Below are 11,129 nucleotides of genomic sequence, written 5' to 3' on the forward strand. Positions count from 1 at the left end.
TAGGAGTTGTATTCCTAATATAGAAATATGCTAATAAATATAGCCATGTGTGAATCCATAATGTGAATGGACATGGAAAGGTTATAAAACAAAATAGATGCCCAATAATATCCCTACTTTTAATTGATGATCAGGGTTGTGTTGACACTGCTAGAAATACGTCAACCACGGGGTCTCCCTAATGTGAAGTACCAATTAGACCTCACACCATTTGGAGTAGGAACCCCATCTAAGATATTAGGCTGGTTCCCATGTATTCTGATAGATTTTCCTTGGCTCTAACTGTCAGCAAGAGAGTGGGACATGTGATGCCTTCAAAAATAAATGGGGGTGTTCTTGGTGAGTGTTTGATCGTACGTGTGTCAAATTTATTTCATTGCGGAGGGGAGGAAATGTGAGCCTCTAAGAGAGAGGTAGTAGTACCACCCTAGTAGAGACACACATGAACAAGAAGGGTTCATACAACATTAATGAGAATAGTCCATAGAGATGTGATGATCATTGAAACAAATATAACGAGGGATATTTTTATTATATTCAATGGAATAGTCCATGAGGACATGATAACGATAGTAACAATTACAAAAAAATTTCAATATGATGAGTACCAAAATAACCAAAATAGTTCCACTACTTTAGCAAATATGAAAGAAAACATGAATTACAAACATTCACATAATACTGTCTTACAAATATCCATAAAACATGCATGAAGAATGTGCTAGCACATAGGGGTTCTCATATTAAGTAAAAGTTCCAAGGCACATGTATACAATGAACACCACTAGCTCCAATGGTGGAGTATTGGAGCCACTCCTTGCTCCTACAAATAACTAGCTTATCTATCAAATACCTTGCGGGAGGAGCCAAGGTGAAAAAGTCCTTTGCTCATATAATGGGGGAGCATATATAACCAAGGGATGATTTGTCCCCGTCCTTGTGCATATTTGACTAACCTCATGAATATTTGACTTCCTGTGACTTTTCAACTTACATGACTCTTTATATTCCATGTGTGTCCTTTGGACATTGATCAGAGTTGACTCAACTCCTGAATTTAACCAAGATCATTTACTTTCATGATGTGATTAGAATTTCATTTAAAAGAGCATAAAGGAACATATATGCATGTTGTAAAGAAGAGGATCATGACAAGAATCAACAACATAAAACCCAAGACGTTGATAACCGAGTTCGTCCAGGAGGGACTACGTCTTTGGGCCCCAATGTCAAGATGGTGTAGGCCGCTGCATTAAGTGCTGGAAAGAGTGATGATGTACATGCATGTGTTTTCTATATCATACAAGGAATATGCCCTCACGTAGGAGTGGCTCCAAGAGATGTTCCGTTGCAGGAACTCTCATTCAAAAAAGGACTCCTATCAGCATGACATAATTTCACGTATGATAATAATGAGCATCCCGCCAACATGGCATCAAAGGGATCTCAATTCAAACATACATGGCGACACATGAGTATCCCTCAACATGACAACAAAGGGATCTCAATCAAAACATGACAATAAGTACATCTCACATTAAGAACAAAACAAGATCCCACATCAAAAATCAAACAGGGATCTATACAACACAATGCATCTCAAGCAAAGAGACAAATAATTACATTATCACACTGCATGTACCACACAAAAAGGAGTTATCTGAAAAATATGATGGTAAACTGCTGGATTTGGCTACATCATCAGTCTCGTGGCATTGAATCTCATGGAAATGATTGCTCGTACATTTAATGCTGACACCTACACTCCACTTTGAAAAGTGGCCAAAAAATAGAATGATCAAATGGAAAATTTGATTATACCATCAAATTTGTGGCATCAAATAGTGTAAAATCAACTGTCAAATTTCTAAATTTTAACCAAGCAAAAATATGGGACTACAGGTATCTTTTAGATTCCCCCTAGATTCCTCAAAGATTCCCTCTTCCAGGTCATCGAAAGATCTGCTACTCAGATCAAAATTCTGAAACTGGAAAAATTTCACCCTCCTGAAAATTTGGCTCAATCATGGTTCCGCCTGACTCCTCTCCAGGCTCATGGTCCCATCTGCAAAATTAATTAAAAAAATATATGTCCCCATTTCCATGCTCTACTTGGCTTCCATGCACTGAGAAATATACGTTTATATGACAAAGTTTGGTGGAGTATTTGAAGCATTGAGCATGTGGTGCAATGGTAAAATTAGCATTTTGTTAAGGGGAGGTCGGGGGATGAAATCCCAGGTCCTGACATAATCCACGTACATTTGTTTTTAGGGCACAGTTTGTTTTAATGGCATGCGGTTAAGTGGAACCGTTACATATATTTTTTTTAAATGATGTGTGGTTGTGTTATCACTCAAGAAAAAGTTCTAAATTGTTCACATCAGTTCGATTGTTTGCCAAAGGCACATAAATCCTTTTCAGCAGTTTCGCAGCGCAACATGCTTCAAGTGATTTAGTAGCGCATAATTCATGTTTTGCACTGGCTGCGCTACGAAATTGGGGATTTGTTTGAATACATAGCAAGTCTCACCCAGCTGTCAGACTTATCAGAATCCGCTGTGTTTTAGATTGTTAGGTGTTGTGGTACTGACACATGTTGCAGTTGTTGCTGAGAATGAGATAAAGGGTTATGTTTACTATCTGAATGAATTTAATGGAAAGTTGCTTGCTGGCATCAATCAAAAGAGTAATGCAATAACTGTATCAGGCTTGCGTGCCTCAGGATACAGTTATCTTGACCCGAATACCCCAGTGGGTTCGATTATCTGTTTTATTTCAATGTGGTATTCTGACCTGTTCATGAAACACAATTAGAAGAAAAAATCAGTTGACACCTGCTAGGGGAGGGCGGTCATCCAGATGCTACATTTTTTGCAGTACCTCAGAATGAATCAGAGAAGATAAAGCAACCCAAATCACCCATTCTTCCAGTTCTCAAAAGGAAGGGGCCTAGCCGGTTGCAATATGCAGCTGCAGCTGCTCGACGGGGATCATATGATAGTGCTGGTGTTGGGGGTCATGCTTCAGGAGTGGTTACAACTGAGCAAATGAACAATTTGGTTACCAATTTAAACATGCTTGAACAGATTGGCAGCTCTGAAATGAATCGCATATTCACACGAAGCCAAAGGTTGAAGAGTGAGGCAATCGTTGATTTTGTAAAGGCACTTTGTAAAGTTTCTATGGAGGAGCTACGGTCCCCAACTGATCCTCGGGTTCTTAGCCTTACTAAATTTTTGAGATTGCGCACTATAACATGAACCGCATTAGGCTAATGTGGTCTCACATTTGGAGTGTGCTTTCTGATTTCTTCGTTACAATTGGATGTTCTGAAAATTTATCCATCGCTATTTCTGCAATGGATTCCCTACGACAACTTGCTATGAAGTTCCTAGAACGTGAGGAATTGGTGAAATCAGGTTGGAAAATCATCTTCATGGTGTTCACAACAGCAGCCTATGATGATTACAAGAATATTGTACTCTTATCATTTGAAACAATTGAAAAATAGTGCGGGACTATTTTCCTTACATAACTGTAATAGAGATGACAACATTCACAGATTGTGTGAACTGTTTGATTGCATTTACAAATAGCAGATTCAACAAGGATGTTAGTTTGAATGCAATTGCATTTCTTCGGTCTTGTGCTCTAAAACTTACAGAGGGTGAACTTGGCTCTTCTGCAAAGAACAAGGAAAAGGGGAAGCCACTTTCTCCATCAACATGACAAGGAGGAGGCCAGTGCAGTAGACCATGACAGTTTTCTGTCACATGGTTCATTAGATGAAAAGGAGAATTCATTGAAGGATACCTCCAGTGCAGATTTTCAGATTTCCTTTCCTAAAGATGGAGTTTCTTTGCCGTCAAGCAAGAAACCAATTATTGTATCCCCACCATATTGTTTAAAAGCAAAAAGTACAGTGCCCGGAAAATCCAAGGAGAAACAGTTATTGTATGCTTTTGAAGCTACAAACTATACAGAAGTTAAAAATAGGTGTGGTGTGGATATTGGTGTTGTAGGTAATCATCAATCTGACATTGGATGAAGTGGCAAAGATGAAATACACAAGGCGATCATTCAATCAAGTTTTGAGAATGTGCAAACAGGCGGGATTCTTGTTGAGCAAAATATGAATAGTCCACTGTTCTGTACAAGTGGAAATAATTCATATCAAATTTGCAGCATGAGTTACTCTCCTTTAACTCCAAAAACACTTTTTGGTAGAAGATCAGAGACACCTGCAAAACGAACTGACCACAGATGTGAAATGCAGGAATGAATCATTTCATAGCTGCCAGCCCTGTTTTTGGTTGCAATCAAGAGGGAACTATATTAGCACATCCCCTTGCACCTGAAGAGAAGATGCCTATACAATTTGCACGTGAGGTACTAGCCAGATTCATACAGTTACATTTGGAACAGTGAATGGTGTTATTGGTGTCATTGCATCTTTTCCTCAGGAGAAATATCCGTTTCTTGAAAAGTTGCAAGCAAATCTTGTCAAAATGATCAAGGGAGTAAGGTGCTTAAGCCATGAACAGTGGCGATCATTTAACTATGAAAGGAAGACTGTGTTTTGAAATTACACAGCAGTTTCGTAGCGCGCTACGAAACTGCTGTAGGTGATGATTTTAACACAGACATGCAGTTTTGTGTTATGAGAGGGAATTTGAAAGGGAAACGCCAAAGGGTATGCAAGACATCAGCTGGAGCAAAAATAGTAAATCAGATCAAGACAGGTGGATGCTTTAAAGGCTTGAATATTCAAATCCAATTTTGGATTTTTGTCATAAAGTCCCTTTATCACCGTTCAAAGGGTATTAAATGAGTTGCATACAAAGAACTTTTGCTTGCACCCATATCCATCGAGGCAGCCTCCAACACATCAGGAACGTGGCAGTGTTCCATATTTTTGGTTATTAAAAGCTAAAGACATGTTGCTGTACATTTGAGAAATTTGAGGAAACTGGAACCGAGAAGCAAGGGACATCTCCCAACACTACTGAGCAGTTAAAGGATTTAGCATTCAAGGTCGATATGGAGTATTAAACATCCAGCTCAGCCACATCAAAAAGGGGACCAGGTGTCAAAGAACAAGGAGAAGTCATTATGCATGGAAGATAGAGTTAGAGTCATAGTTACTTTAGAACTCTTTAAAACTCCAGTCAGCACTTTATTGTATTTAATAGTTAGTTAAATAGCTGATAGGTGTCATTAGAGGCAGTTATCGAATTCCCCTCATGCTGGAGGAGGAAGTTCGAATTAGTTAGAATAAGAATTCTATATATAGCTGAGACAACGATGTAATGAGGGTTGGATATTTTATAAAACAGGGTACTGTTTTGGCTTATGTAAAGACAGAATTCAGTAATATAAGTTGGCTGTTTTTCTTCTCAGGATTCATGAGGGATTTCCATGTTTAGAATGTGTGATTTTGTTCTTTCCTTAAAGTCTTTTACAGTTGCATATATGTGTAATCACTCAGAATTCATTGATCATGCTCTGAATTCCTGTATGCATGTATGAACTGTGGTTTTATATGAGTTGTGTTCTGAACATCTAAATGCCAAATGCCCTGACTTCTATGTAAAGGCAGTCTCATTATTTACTGAAGTATGATTGACTCCATAGGCCCAATGGAAACTTATGTAATGTTTGTCCAGCCTTCATATTTGTCAATGTTATTCCACAAGAGTTAGCCATCTTATTAATAGTCAAAATCAATAACCCTTTTTGAGAGAGCCCTCTCAGGCTAAGGAGGCTAAGCCTTAGTCAAAAGATTGGTTTGAAACAGTTACTTGAAGTCTTCCTGGTTTGCAGCCTTCCAGGGCTTGATTTTGAGATAACATTTTGGTGCGTCTGCCGGGAGTCTGAAGATTATTCTTTCCCGAAATCATGAAGCTGAACTTCTGAAGGTAGCAGGAGCTCAGAAGGTTTTCGAGGTTGCAATCTACCTTGGCGACTCCATTGTTGAAGAATTCGAAATTCATAGATTCATGGTGATTCCACTGGAGTTATGAAGGACCCAGATGCTACCATTCTTATTTCAAGGTATGCATGCATAAATTTCTCAGGAATTCATGGTTTCCCAAATCATTTTCCCAAGGATGCATATTTTCTAAAGAATGGTCCAAAATTCAATGGAGAAGATTTGAGTTTAACTTTGAAGCATATATCATATTTCTGTGATTTTACTGAGCTTCTTAGAGTTAAACATGAGGATGTTTGCATTATGTTGTTCTATGATTCATTTCAAGGGAAATGCAAACAGTGGATTGAAAGCTTTCCTGCCAAATCCATTAAGTCATTTGAAGACTTTTGGTTTATGTTTTTGGAGGAATGGATAGATAGATCAGAGTTGGTGACAAAATCTCCTTCAATTCAAGGTTTCGAACAATGGAATAGTGATCATAGTAATGGAGAAACAAATGAAATTTTTTCTTTGTCCTTGTCCTCGTATCTAAAATCATTTGACTGCAAGGCAGAGGATAATATGAAATTTTTGGATGAAGTTGCTAAAGACATTGAGAAAGACATTGAAGGTTTACAAGGTCAAATTCAGGCATATAGTCTTCATAACCATGATCATTATTTTCAGAAGCTTTCTATGGCAGATCACAAGGAGAGAGTGTTGCTTCCTTTCTCTTTCACGATTGAGGAACTGTACACTGTTGTTGAAGATCAGTTTGCACAACCAGAAAGTTACAAGAGTCATCAAGCTGATCATGTATTCTGGGATCCTATAGCTAAATATATGGAAGATTTTTACTCTCCAGTGTTTCAGTTTTTCTATGAAGATCAGAGGCAATTTCAGTGGCAGCGGTCATCACAATATCATATTGGCTCTGAACTCCGATGCAGTCAAAGAAATCAAACATCAGATAAGACAAATGATTGGCTACATTGGAAATTTCACATTGATTGAGCTGAAAGAAGTTTGAATTGTTAGGGTAGGTAGGTAGGAAAATGCAAATAAGCTCAAGGTTGACTGAGCATTTTTTTTAGTAGATGTAGATTTCTTTCTCCTACAGTGATCATCAAGCTTAAGCCCGAGGTGAAGGCCCCAGAAGCTTGAAGGGGATGATTGTCGAGCAAATTTCAGTTTGTCATAAATGGATAAAGCACTGGACCTGCGAGTTCTTAGTGTACTACAGGAGCACACTATCCCAAGTGGAGCCACTGTTATCACTCAAGAAAAAGTTCTAAATTGTTCACATCAGTTCGATTGTTTGCCAAAGGCACATAAATCCTTTTCAGCAGTTTCGCAGCGCAACATGCTTCAAGTGATTTCGTAGCGCATAATTCATATTTTGCACTGGCTGCGCTACGAAATTGGGGATTTGTTTGAATACATAGCAAGTCTCACCCAGCTGTCAGACTTATCAGAATCTGCTGTGTTTTAGATCGTTAGGTGTTGTGGTACTGACACATGTTGCAGTTGTTGCTGAGAATGAGACAAAGGGTTCTGTTTACTATCTGAATGCATTTAATGGAAAGTTGCTTGCTGGCATCAATCAAAAGAGTAATACAATAACTGTATCAGGCTTGCGTGCCTCAGGATACAGTTATCTTGACACGAATAGCCCAGTGGGTTCGATTATCTGTTTTATTTCAATGTGGTATTCTGACCTGTTCATGAAACACAATTAGAAGAACAAATCAGTTGACACCTGCTAGGGGAGGGCGCTCATCCAGATGCTACATTTTTTGTAGTACCTCAGAATGAATCAGAGAAGATAAAGCAACCCAAATCACCCATTCTTCCAGTTCTCAAAAGGAAGGGGCCTGGCCGGTTGCAATATGCAGCTGCAGCTGCTCGACGGGGATCATATGATAGTGCTGGTGTTGGGGGTCATGCTTCAGGAGTGGTTACAACTGAGCAGATGAACAATTTGGTTACCAATTTAAACATGCTTGAACAGATTGGTAGCTCTGAAATGAATCGCATATTCACACGAAGCCAAAGGTTGAACAGTGAGGCAATCGTTGATTTTGTAAAGGCACTTTGTAAAGTTTCTATGGAGGAGCTACGGTCCCCAACTGATCCTCAGGTTCTTAGCCTTACTAAAATTGTTGAGATTGCGCACTATAACATGAACCGCATTAGGCTAATGTGGTCTCACATTTGGAGTGTGCTTTCTGATTTCTTCGTTACAATTGGATGTTCTAAAAATTTATCCATCGCTATTTTTGCAATGGATTCCCTACGACAACTTGCTATGAAGTTCCTAGAACGTGAGGAATTGGTGAAATCAGGTTGGAAAATCATCTTCATGGTGTTCACAACAGCAGCCTATGATGATTACAAGAATATTGTACTCTTAGCATTTGAAACAATTGAAAAAATAGTGCGGGACTATTTTCCTTACATAACTGAAACAGAGACGACAACATTCACAGATTGTGTGAACTGTTTGATTGCATTTACAAATAGCAGATTCAACAAGGATGTTAGTTTGAATGCAATTGCATTTCTTCGGTCTTGTGCTCTAAAACTTACAGAGGGTGAACTTGGCTCTTTTGCAAAGAACAAGGAAAAGGGGAAGCCACTTTCTCCATCAACATGACAAGGAGGAGGCCAGTGCAGTAGACCATGACAGTTTTCTGTCACATGGTTCATTAGATGAAAAGGAGAATTAATTGAAGGATACCTCCAGTGCAGATTTTCAGATTTCCTTTCCTGAAGATGGATTTTCTTTGCCGTCAAGCAAGAAACCAATTATTGTATCCCCACCATATTGTTTAAAAGCAAAAAGTACAGTGCCTGGAAAATCCAAGGAGAAACAGTTATTGTATGCTTTTGAAGCTACAAACTATACAGAAGTTAAAAATGGGTGTGGTGTGGATATTGGTGTTGTAGGTAATCATCAATCTGACATTGGACGAAGTGGCAAAGATGAAATACACAAGGCGAGCATTCAATCAAGTTTTGAGAATGTGCAAATAGGCGGGATTCTTGTTGAGCAAAATATGAATAGTCCACTATTCTGTACAAGTGGAAATAATTCATATCAAATTTGCAGCATGAGTTACTCTCCTTTAACTCCAAAAACACTTTTTGGTAGAAGATCAGAGACACCTGCAAAACGAACTGACCACAGATGTGAAATGCAGGAAGGAATCATTTCGTAGCTGCCATCCCTGTTTTTGGTTGCAATCAAGAGGGAACTATATTAGCACATCCCCTTGCACCTGAAGAGAATATGCCTATACAATTTGCACGTGAGGTACTAGCCAGATTCATACAGTTACATTTGGAACAGTGAATGGTGTTATTGGTGTCATTGCATCTTTTCCTCAGGAGAAATATCCGTTTCTTGAAAAGTTGCAAGCAAATCTTGTCAAAATGATCAAGGGAGTAAGGTGCTTAAGCCATGAACAGTGGCGATCATTTAACTATGAAAGGAAGACTGTGTTTTGAAATTACACAGGAGTTTCGTAGCGCGCTACGAAACTGCTGTAGGTGATGATTTTAACACAGACAGGTAGTTTTGTATTATGAGCGGGAATTTGAAAGGGAAACGCCAAAGGGTATGCAAGACATCAGCTGGAGCAAAAATAGTAAATCAGATCAAGACAGGTGGATGCTTTAAAGGCTTGAATATTCAAATCCAATTTTGGATTTTTGTCATAAAGTCCCTTTATCACCGTTCAAAGGGTATTAAATGAGTTGCATACAAAGAACTTTTGCTTGCACCCATATCCATCGAGGCAGCCTCCAACACATCAGGAACGTGGCAGTGTTCCATATTTTGGGTTATTAAAAGCTAAAGACATGCTGCTGTACATTTGAGAAATTTGAGGAAACTGGAACCGAGAAGCAAGGGACATCTCCCAACACTACTGAGCAGTTAAAGGATTTAGCGTTCAAGGTCGATATGGAGTATTAAACATCCAGCTCAGCCACATCAAAAAGGGGACCAGGTGTCAAAGAACAAGGAGAAGTCATTATGCATGGAAGATAGAGTTAGAGTCATAGTTACTTTAGAACTCTTTAAAACTCCAGTCAGCACTTTATTGTATTTAATAGTTAGTTAAATAACTGATAGGTGTCATTAGAGGCAGTTATCGAATTCCCCTCATGCTGGAGGAGGAAGTTCGAATTAGTTAGAATAAGAATTCTATATATAGCTGAGACAACGATGTAATGAGGGTTGGATATTTTATAAAACAGGGTACTGTTTTGGCTTATGTAAAGACAAAATTCAGTAATATAAGTTGGCTGTTTTTCTTCTCAGGATTCATGAGGGATTTCCATGTTTAGAATGTGTGATTTTTTTCTTTCCTTAAAGTCTTTTACAGTTGCATATATGTGTAATCACTCAGAATTCATTGATCATGCTCTAAATTCCTGTATGCATGTATGAACTGTGGTTTTATATGAGTTGTGTTCTGAACATCTAAATGCCAAATTCCCTGACTTCTATGTAAAGGCAGTTTCATTATTTACTGAAGTATGATTGACTCCATAGGCCTAATGGAAACTTATGTAATGTTTGTCCAGCCTTCATATTTGTCAATGTTATTCCACAAGAGTTAGCCATCTTATTAATAGTCAAAATCAATAACCCTTTTTGAGAGAGCCCTCTCAGGCTAAGGAGGCTAAGCCTTAGTCAAAAGATTGGTTTGAAACAGTTACTTGAAGTCTTCCTAGTTTGCAGCCTTCCAGGGCTTGATTTTGAGATAACAGGTTGCACCATTCACAGGTTGTATTGAATGGGTCGCGGTTTGGTATGGTTACATTAGCATTGAATATAGGCAGAGTTTGGTACATGGGTTGGTGTAATGCATTTTGGGTTGGTCCGCCCATGGAGCGCGCTGGCCATGTGGCTAGGCGGGTTCGATTCCTACCGACCCATAACAATATGTTATGTATTTTGGTGGGGCGTGTGGGCTAGGTCCACCGGACGTGGCCCGCCCGCCCCATATATTGTTATATATGCATGAGGTTGGTTGGGGGCCGGTGGGGGTCATGGACTGTCGACCGTTTTTAAATAAAATTTCTTTTATATTGTTTTTTGGGTCCAAGGGAGATGGCGGGGGTCATGGCTTGCCACCCATTTTAATAATTTTATTTTTATTTTTTCATAATAATAGTCATTTTCGAATCCTTCAAAAATAAG

The sequence above is a fragment of the Pinus tabuliformis genome, chromosome 2_2, assembly GCF_031772625.1.
Source record: "Pinus tabuliformis cultivar Carrire ecotype Pingquan chromosome 2_2, CPIR1, whole genome shotgun sequence".
Classification (NCBI taxonomy): Eukaryota; Viridiplantae; Streptophyta; class Pinopsida; order Pinales; family Pinaceae; genus Pinus; species Pinus tabuliformis.